Here is a 10,217-nt window from a genome sequence, read left to right as displayed (position 1 = left end):
AGCTTGCCAGCCATGTGACTCTCCCACTGTTGTTGGCTCCTGTGGAGTCAGTCCAGGTCCCCGGGGCCAAGAGGGCACGTTCTGAGGAGCTGGCATCAGCAAGCACACCGGTGGCAAGAGCAGCTTCTACACACTGCCCCACTCCCTGGCTCCTCAGAACGCCTGGCCTGTTGCTGCTCCTTGCAGCTTTGGGGTGTCCCCAGGCAGGACCAAACATGCTCACACAGGTGGCTGGAGTGGCTTTCCTAGATGACCACACCACACAGTAAGGACAAGAGTGATCTGCAGGGCCTTGGCTGCCCATTTGCTTGCCTGTCTTGTCCATCCATTTGTTGAGGGCAGGGACCATGTACAATCCCTGGTGGCACCTCCATCCCTTGCCCTGAAGGCCAGGGTGCCTGGGGCAGAGTGCCTCTGAAGCCCATCACACACACCCATCCCCACCTATTTCCAGACCTGCCTTCAGGGCGGAGCAGCCAGTGTCCATGAGAAGCCCATGGCTGTCAGGCACCAGCAACCAGGGACTGCAGTGAGAGGGGCGATCCAGTCTGGCATCTGTCTGCCTTGAGTCCGGCTCCCAGCAGTGCTGTGGGTGCTGGGCCTGATGAAGGCAGGGTTCCTTGGCCATGCAGCACACTGACCCACCAGAACACACATCTAGGTGGCACACAGTTCAGGTGATGTATCCCCCACCCTGCTGCCCAGTTTTGCTCAGAGGCTGCAGATGCCATTTCCTGCTTTTGTTTTTAAATATAAAGAAGTTTATTATCCCTCGGAACAACGAAGGTGTGGAAATGGGGTGGCTTTAGGCATAGGTTGATCAGGGCTCTCTTTCTGGGGCTCGATCTTGGTTTTGCCTTTTCAAAGTGTTGACTTTATGTCCACGCTGCTTGACTTGCTGTTGGCTCTTGCACAGGAAAGTGAAAATCTTGGTCCTTAGTCACTGGTGAAGGGTGCGAATCAGGAGTGCGGTCCCTCTGTCCTGGCTTATCCTAGGACCCAATAAGAGCAGAGAGGCAGCCCTGGCCTGGCAGGTGGAATGGGCCTTGCAGTGGTGAGACAGACCTCATTCTCACCTGCAGGCCTCTTGAGCAATGACTGAGCACCAGAATGCTCTGGCAAGGCAGCATCCACTGCTCTACAGTCCTGAATGGAACATGGACATGGCACACAAACACTGTCATCCACCCCACCATTTTGGGAAAAACGGGGTGTCTCTGAGCAAGGAGATGACGTAAGAGGCCTCTCCCTGCTTCACTTCCTCCTATGGGCTCCAACGGAGCTCCAGGTTAGTGGGTAGTGGGGGCTGAGTGGCTATCTGCAGACAGTGTCCTCTGCCTCCTCAAAGGGAAGAGGCAGGTGACCAGTCAGAACCTCTTGGAGGCCTAGAGGCAGCCACTTCTCAGGGTGATTGTGCCCAGCCCCCAATTCCTAAGGGCCAGAGACACTTGGGTTCATCCCAAGTGGGTCCTCCAGCAAAGAGGCTGGGGATGGTGTTTCCTGGACCCGCAGTGCCAGCTCAGGCGGCTGGCGAGAGAGGCTGGGGCGGGGGCGTCTGTACAGCCTTCTCCAGGCGCCGCGGAGCAGTGAGGGAGTGTCCCAGCCTTCCATTGCTGGCTGCCAGACCTCGGCTCGCCCTTGCTCTCTCAAGGAGAATTTCCCCCAGCCTGCCCTCCCACTGCCGCCGGGTGAATGCCTCCTTACACATTCAGAGAAAGCCTCCATCATGGCCCGTCGCCTCCCACCTCCCGAGGAATTCCGCGGCCCTGGCCCCGCAGGGAGGCAGGGCGCGGACCGCCGGGAGCTTTGCGATTGGTTGACCTAGCGGAGCTCGACTCCGCTGCGTGGCTGGCCGGCCACAGGCTCACCTCCCTTCCCGCCGTGCTGGGGGGAGGAAGCGAGGTGGCCTTTACCCCCGCGCAGACCAGCCAGGAATGCGGGGCCGAGCTCCCCATTCTGTCCGCCCGAGGGCAGCGGAGGCGAGAGGGGGAGGCGCTGGTCTCACCACGCCACTGGGAGCGGGGGTGGGAAGAGACACATCTGTGGCTGCACAAATCGCGATCGGATTGCCGGCTGGAGAATCCGAGCAAAACCCGGGCCGTTTGCCTTCCGCCCCTTCCCAAGCCCCGCACCCTACGGGTCGACTACACCACGAAAGGACCTAAGCGCCACTGCTCATAATTGGCCAAAACCCAGCCCCAGTGGCGGGCATAGCCACGTGGCCAGCGCCCCAAGGTGCGCCCACTCCCGGGTGCATCGAGGTCCCTCGATGGTGGGGGCGCGCGGTACCCAGGCTCTCCCGGGCATTGCGCCACCGGCGGCCTTGGAGCGTCTGGGCGTCCAGCGCTCCGAGGCCCGTCTATCCGCCGGTGCTGGCGAGAAAGTCGCGAAGTTTGCCAGATGCGCGCACCACGACGGCGCGTCGGGGTTCGGGGACAACCGGTGACCCGAGGACCAGCGCGCTCCAGGAACAGGCGCGTAAGCAACGCCAGGTGCGCTGTCCCCAGGGCCGGGCGCCCTCGCCCAGCCGGCCTCTCCCATTGGGTGGTCTCCCCGCTGCCCGACACCCACCGGGAAGGGACGCGCGGGCCGGGACCCCCGCCGCGCCGCCCCAGTGCCCGCCAGCCAGGGGAGGGGGCTTCCCACAATGCCCAGCGAGCTTCAGCCGGCACTTCCGCTGTCCGGCCGCCACGGGGGGGGGGGCGTGCAGACCGACTGCCGCGCTGCCCCCGCCAGCCCGCTGCGCGGAGTCGCCGGGCGAGGGGCGGGGCGGCGGCCGGCGGCGGGGGCGGGGCCGGGGCGGTGGCCGCGGCCCGGAGCAGCGCGGGCCAATCAGCGGCAGGCGGGCGCGCGCCGGGGGCGGGGTCAGGGTCCGCGGGCGGGGCGCGCGCGGGCGGCGGGCCGCCGGGCTGGAGCGGCGCGGGGGCGCGCGCCGGCCTGACGGACGGACGGACGGACCGGCGGGCGGACCGAGCAGCCCCGGCGAGCACGCAGCTCGGACCCACCCGCACGTAGCGCTCGCCCGCGGCAGCGGCGATCACCGGCGCGGGTCCGGCGGCCCCGGCGCCCGCCCGCGCCCCATGGGGTCACAGGTAAGCGGCGCCGGCTCATTGTCCGCGCGGCCGGGCCGGCGTACCGTGGCGGGGCCGGGCCGGGCCGGGCCGCTGTAGTCCGGCCGCTCCGATCCTGGCGCGCCCCCGCCCCACCGCCCGCCACGCCCCGCCCCGCGGGGGCGCCCTACCGGGGGCGATGGGCGCCCGGCGGAGACTAGGGGCGGCGCGCGGACCCCGGCCGCGGGTCCCGACCCGAGTGGCGTGGGCGGGGCGGCGGGGGGCGCGGATCCCCGCGGGGCTGAGCGCGGAGGTGGCGGCGGCCGCGGGCTGCCCGGCCCCTCGGCCCCGGCACCTCCTGCCGCCGCGGTCCCTCCCCCGTCACCTCCGAAAGGGGAATTTTCCAGCTGGTAATTTCTGCTGCGTCAACGCCCGGCCCCGGGAGGCAACCCGGGGGCGTCCCGCGCCCCCCGCCCGCGCCGCTCCTCTCGTCCTCCACCCGCGCGGCGGAGCCGCACCCGGACCCGCCCGCGCCGAGTTTGCCAAGAGTCGGAACTGCGGGAGGTGGGCGCAGGCAGGTCTCCGCGCCCTGCGGGGCCTTGGGGGTCATTGTCTTCCCAGAAGCCGGACGCCGGCCCAGTCTCCATTTTAATCACGGGCCGAACCCGGACGCAGGGCCCTGGCGCCGGGCGGCAAGGGGCGCGCAGAGAAGACGCGGCGCGCGGAGCGCACGGGGAGCGCGGAGGGAGCGGGGTCCGCTGCGAGCCGCGTCTTTGTTTCCCTGTAAATAGACATGTCAGTTTCACCGGGTAGCGCAAGACAGTGTCTGACAACTCAATCCTGAGGGCAAATGGGGAATTTTCTGCGCCAGAGGGAGGGCTCTGGCCAATTGGGGTTCCCCCGTTCCTCCAAGAATTTCACTGTTTGAAGGATTAAAAAGAACTGTATACAATAGGGCTGGACTGTGGAGCCTGAGGGCAAGCCAAATGGGGCGCAGAACAGGTAATTTCTTACCTCGAAGAAATATAAACAAAAGAAAGTTTGACTGAGATTCTTAGGGAATTTCAGTGGCATTGGCGCTACAATCTCAGCGGAGCTCTTGGCGAGGGTTATACTGGCAAGATTGTTATCTGCATTGTTTAAAGAAATGCTAATTAGGAAACGTTTCACTAGCAGCCGGTGCGGACACCTGTGCCTGGAGTGCTCCTGTGCATCAGAGTGGTAGAGTTGCAGAGTGTTTCCCCGAAGGCTCTGTCGTCGAGGCTAACTTTCCGTGTTTGGTAACACTGGTGGATCCACTCTGTTGCTGGCCTTCGCTTTACCAGTGTAAGGCAGTATTTCCACTCAGCAAGAGTGGAAAATAGTTTGTTCATCAAAAGGAGACATATAGACGCAAACGGTAGTATTTTATCATAGGATTCTTACATTTGTCATAACTTTGTGATAGTATTAGATATTTTGAAAACTTTGAGGTCCCAATCTTGTTATTACCGAGAAGATTAGGTGAATAATGGGAATATTTAGGCAAAAGCTTTTTAGATATAAGCAGGAATTTAACACTGTGTCCCCTAAAAAGCTTGTGATTGTTTCCATATCCTTTACTGAAGGGAAGAGGGGTTATTGTGGATTTCTCTTTAGAGTAGTGGAATACCTCACTGGAATGTCTAGAAATCCAAAATTCAATCTTGCCTGAGGCCTGCCTGGGGACAGCATTTAATTAAGCCTCTCACTGACAGTATCCTGCATGTAAGAGTTTTGTTTTGCGTAGATAACTTTTGTTCAGGTTTAGCTGCTCTTACTGGAACATAGGTTGTCCTGGTACTCAGGCCTCAGTCCCCTCCCCTTTCTGACTGGGACTGGTTGGCTGTTACATGGGGGCACTTGTCCCCTTGACATTGTATCCCCACTTGAATCATACCGGGGTCAGGTTGTCCCATGCCTGTGGCTTCCCAGGTCCCTTGGTCACAAGTAGCACAGACATCAAAGGCAAGCCAGGTACAGTGGTAGCACTGCGCCACAGGTGCGGAGAAACACCACAAAGCGTGGCGTTTCTGGTTATTGTCTGGAGATGTTTTATTTACAAACACTGTTAAACCGAATTAAATGTCAATAGTGAACTTCCCAGCACTGTCCTTATGTGGGGTTCTTCAAATTAGGGAAATTGGGCCACTCTGTCCCTGTGGTCTGTGTTTCTGGGGCGGCTGCTCAGCTGTGGTGCTCTGTGCTTCATCAGAGGTCTTAGACCAGCCTCCAGGAACTTAGGGACCCACTTAGTGCATGGTGCTTAGAATGCACCACAAGCCAGGGAATTTGAGCTGATTCTCTCACGTTGCCATCACTTTCTGTGCTCAGGCTCCCTCTTGGCTGCTGGTATGAGAGGAAAGTTCTAGAAACCATTGCTCCCTTACATGCCCACACCAGTGTTCCAGCACTTACTTTGGGAAATTCTGTGTGGGGGACTGTATCTTCTTGCCCAACTATTGTTCTCATAAAAAATGTGGGCTTTATCCTCTGCTCTGATGTGTGTGCTTTACCTTAAGTTCTCTGGAGTGATGCAGATTCTTAGTTCCCCTGAGACTCTGTGCCTTTCTGTGGGGGAAGAAAGAAGATCCCTGTGGTTGCTAGAGTTTCTGAATCGCTGCACCCCATGAAGAAGTGGACGATGCAATAGCATCATGATCAAGGCCACAGACTTACGTCTTTGACGTCTTTGAAATACATCCTCTTGTTCCAGTTTTGGTTTCCTGCCTCTGGCTGCAGCTCTGGCTTTGGCATGGCTGGAGCTTGTCCTAGCATGTGCGGAGCCTTGGGACTGAGACCGGGAACCTGTGGGTCTCCTCACTTTTGGCGGTTCTCAGACACTTTGCCTTCTTTTGCACTCTCAGGTGGTACTGTGGTTTGTTAGTGGTGGGAGAATGTATCTGACCATGTTGCTTGTAGGTGGAAAGTGGAAAGCCCTTTCTAACAGATGAGTTCTTCTATGCAGGGTTAAAACTAGCAGGCTCCTCAGATTTGATCTGAGTCTGACTTTTGTAGGATTTTCTGTTGGATGTTGAAATCAGCAGTACCATTTAACTCAGATTTTAAAATTACTATGTTGTGTTTTTTGGGTGTTTAATTTTTTCCCTCTGGTGCTTGGGATGGAACCCAGGGCCTTGGGCATGTTAGGCAACATGACTTGGATTAAACTGGGCATTTGGGGGATGGCTGAGAACCTCAGTGTATTTTTCAGCAGCACTGACAGCGCTTTTTGTATTTCCATAGATGTACCCTTTGAGCTGTGTTAGAGATACCCAGGGTTTTTCTGACCACTCCTTGGGATTATTGAGGTCCTGCTGTGCACCAGCCTTCAGGTCGGGTTGGGGACAGAGTGCCAGTGGTCTGTGGGCATGCAGCAGGGGGCATGTAGGGGCCACGGATGTGATGTTCAAAGAGGTGGGAGAGAGCCACCTTGAGGACTGGAAAAGGATAGAGTGTACACAGACTGTAGGGTGTGGAGGGGCATGTGTCTGTCCAAGGCACCTGAGCCAGGGCTCCAGAGAACTGCATCTGACCTGTTTTATGAGTGTGGTCTGCCCATGAGGGCAGGCTGGAGGGGGCAGCTGTGGGGGTGGCATGAGAAGGGATGTGGTCTCCACTGCACCATTCAGAGCTCTTGCTGCAGCCCACAGTCCCTTCCCATGAGTCATACTGGGAGACCCCTCATCCTTTTTGGAGAGCTTGCAGAATCAGTTCCTTCCCTGCCTAGAGCTGTGTGCTCAGGTGCCCCAGAAGGGCCCAGTTTTTCTTGCTTTCCCTGTCTGCTTGTGGCTCTCTGATTTGCTGACACCTCTGTCTTTCCAGCTGCCTGCAGGTCGCAAATGATCCATGAGTGTGTGTGTGAAAGATGGGTTTTTTAAAATGTCTTAATTTGCACAAAAGTTGGACAGCGTCACTGCTTTTATGGGACACAGATCAACTTCTGTTTGAGACAGTTTTGTTTCATTCATGGCTTTCTCTCTCTCCTTCCAACCACTGCAAGAAACGAGGCCTCTCTCTCTTAGTGGGAACCCTCTCCTTCACCAGCAGCATTCAGGTGTGCAGTGGTCTCTGTAGAGGTTTGCAACAAGGCACCGCTGCATCTTGGGCTGGGATGGCAGGCGCAGGTCTGTGTGCTGAGACAGACCATGCCTCTCTTAGGTCTATCAGATGCATACCTAAAATGAGCTTTGAAGAGAAAGTCTTAGTCTTCATAATCTTGTCCTAGTGCAGCCCTTTTTGAATTTTTTTTTTTTTTGACGGAGCCTTGCTAGGTTGCCCAGCTCGCCTCAGACTTGCAATCCTTCTGCCTTAGCCTCCCGAGCAGGTGGGTGACAAGCATGGCCACTGCTCCAGCCCTGTTTGGATTTTTTTTTTTTTTTTTTTGGTACCAGGGATTGAACCCAGGGTTGCTTAACCACTGAGCTACATCCCAACCCTTTTTTATATTTTATTTAGAGGCAGAGTCTTCGCTGAGTTGCTACTTGCCTCACTAAGTTTCTGAGGCTGGCTTTGAACTTGTGATCCTCCTGCCTCAATCTCCTAAGTGGGTTTACAGGCATGTGCCACCATTCACTTGAATCTTTTTTGTGTGTGTGTGTGGTGCTAGGGATTGAACCCACGGCCTTGTGCATGCATGGCAAGCACTCTACCAACTGAGCTATATCCCCAGCCCTCCTTTGAATCTAAAGATAGGTTTGTGATGTGCTGTTCTCATCGACCCATTGAGCACTGAAGCCTGAACAGCAGCATGCTTTGATTTAGGAAGTTCAAAATCAGCTTAGGAATTTTGGTAGGAAGCAGAAATTACTCAGCTTCATTTAGAGGTGGAGAATGAACTGACTGAAGAGGTGACCCCTGCAGGTGAGAATGGTACTCGGGTTCATCATCATCCTCTAGCCACGGAATGCTGCCTTCTGTGCTCCAGGGGAGCCTGCCTAGTTGAGTATAGACCAGCATGCTCAACTTCTGAGGTGTTCCTCATGCCTAGACTCCACCTGTGTGGTTGTCACCCATCCAAGGAAGCTGCTGTAAGGGGCATGTGTACCACCCAAGCCTCCTTCCACTCAAACCCCCACCTTTCTAGGTGTAATCTGGTCATTCCCAGCTCCGGGGAGAGGTCCACTCCCTGGCTGACATGCCTATTGACAAAGAAAATGAAGCAGTCATGCAGACTGTGGACATGCATTTTTGAGAGGACAGAGTTCAGGAGAGGAATCAGGATTGGAAGATGCAGAAGGGAGAATTGCTTCGGGAGTGTCTGGCCAGGGCACAGCATGGCACCTGTCCTCCGTCACACTGGCGCCTGGATGGCTGTAGCCATGCTCCCTGTGCTTGCTGTGGGTGTCACTTTGTGTCCTCTGAGCAGCAGCCACTGGCAGGCTGGGGATCTTCCTGAGGACACCTCACAGATCCGGGTGCTGCTAGTCCTGCTGTGGAACTGAGCCCAGTCTCGGCCGATCAGAGAACCTGAAGAGCTTGAGCCCTGGAAGGCCTCTGTCTTCTCCTCTTGGACCCCTCAGACTCCATGCCTGGCTTTGTGTGTGCACACGCGTGTCAGCTTGGGGGCCTTTCTGTCTTTTGGTGATGGAAACTGAGTCCAGTGTGCCATACCTCTGAGCTACATCCCAGGCTTTATTTTTTTCTTTTTTTCAGGCAGGGCCTCACCAAGTTGCCCAGGCTGGCCTAAAACTTGAATCCCCATGCCTGAGCCTCCAAGTCACTGGGATGACAGGTGTGGTCAACATGCCTGGCTTCTGGGAAGAATTTCTAAAGCTTCCAGCAAGTTCCCATTGGGGTCTGTTTACACTTGAGAAGGCTGTGTCCCTGGTGAGCACCCTAGGTCACTTCAGGGCTCCCAACTCTGTGTGGCCCTTACACTCCACCAGGACCCTCTAGGGGCCCTTGGGTTTAATATTTCAACCTCCCTGCCTGATTCAGACATGGCGCCAGTGCTCTCCTGGTGTTCATAGCAGTAAGAATTCACAGCGGAGTGGAGTGGCAAGTGGATTTTTCCTATGGAAACCTTATGTAAGAGAAAGTCAAAACGCTGTTGTTTCTCACCTTGGCCAGTAAATAGGTGGCTCTTCCTGACCAGGAAGACTCAGGCAGGCCACCACCTGCTCGGTGTGGTTCACAAAGTGCTGTGTGGCCGTTTATGATTTTCCAGCTCTGAAGGGAAACTAAGGAAGCCAGGATATTGAAAACCTCAGGGGCAGCTGGGTAGCATGGTGCACACCTGCCATCCCCACTACTCAGGAGGAGAAGCCAGATTGAGCAATTTAGCAAGACCCTGTCTAAAAATAAAATAAAAAGGGCTGGGGATTCAGTTCAGTAGTGAGGCACCCCTGGTTAATCCCCAGTGCCCAAAGCCAAAACCAAAACAAAGCAAAACACCAAACAGAAATTTCTCCACAGTTACTAAACATGCAGATGCCCTTGTCTGAAGCAAATGAAACATTTTAGGTGAAAGTCACTCTTCGCACTTTAAATGTTTCTGTTTAACATCATGTTGTTAAAAATGTGTGTGGGGGCGGGGGATGCGGCTCAGTGGTAGAGTGCTCACGTTGCGCGTGTGCGGCCCTGGGTTCGATTCTCAGCACCACATAAAAATAAATAAATAAAGTAAAGGTAAAAAAAAATTTAAAAGTGTGTCTGTATGTCATCCATTGTCACTCTTGCCTTTGGTGGTACTTGGGTGGATAGGTGACAGGAGAGCTCATTCCCCATTGCTGGCTGTCATGTAGGAAATGTTTGTGTTATTCTATTGCTTTGCTTGAAGACTGGCTCTTTATGCTCAGGTGTCTTGAATTTTTCGGAAACCATCAGAGGTGCTCTGTCTGCAGGGCAGAAAAACCTGAACTCCTTGACTGTCCCACTAAGCAGCTGAACAGAGGGGTTTTCCATGTCGGGTTCATGTAGACTTTTCCGGTTCTTTCTCTTGTGTGCTGGTGGATGAGACAAGGAGGCACTTCCAACATCCGCTGTGGTCAAGGCTCTTTTCACAGATGCCCAGGCTTTGGAGGAAGTAACCCTTTGGGAGGTGGTCCTGCCAGATCCTTTGCTTCTTCTCTTGGTCTGGCATCTTGATCTCTATTGCTATTTTTTAAAATCTGTTTAGCATTGTGGAAATTGCCAGAGATCCTGGGA

General features: G+C 55.7%; 1 protein-coding gene and 1 long non-coding RNA gene across 4 annotated transcripts in view; one reads left to right on the top strand and one right to left on the bottom strand.

Annotated features, from left to right (window-relative positions):
- Positions 1-738: 738 nt before the first annotated feature.
- Positions 739-1,862, bottom strand: LOC124085301 (uncharacterized). Of its 2 annotated transcripts, XR_006849399.1 has the most exons (3): positions 1,705-1,862; positions 1,077-1,146; positions 739-992 (listed from the first exon to the last, which is right to left on the bottom strand). It is a non-coding gene; the product is annotated as an uncharacterized LOC124085301 (long non-coding RNA). The 2 variants fall into 2 exon arrangements; XR_006849398.1 differs by having other exon boundaries at positions 739-1,146.
- Positions 1,863-1,918: 56 nt separating this feature from the next.
- The window catches only part of Zbtb46 (zinc finger and BTB domain containing 46), a 53,297-nt gene continuing 44,998 nt past the window's right edge, over positions 1,919-10,217 (top strand). Inside the window, exon 1 of one of the 2 annotated variants that reach the window (XM_046432855.2) lies at positions 1,919-2,492. The gene's annotated coding sequence lies outside the window, so the exon portion shown is untranslated. Of the gene's footprint in view, positions 2,493-2,950; positions 3,093-10,217 lie in introns of those variants that run through there. The other variant, XM_046432853.2, reaches the window with a different exon arrangement.

The sequence above is a fragment of the Marmota monax genome, unplaced genomic scaffold (assembly GCF_021218885.2).
Source record: "Marmota monax isolate L192 unplaced genomic scaffold, Marmota_monax_Labrador192_F-V1.1 WCK01_AAM20220418_F8-fsc00014, whole genome shotgun sequence".
NCBI lineage: Eukaryota > Metazoa > Chordata > Mammalia > Rodentia > Sciuridae > Marmota > Marmota monax.
The sequence above is the reverse complement of the archived record's forward strand: the minus strand, read 5'-3'. Positions and strand labels throughout refer to the sequence as shown.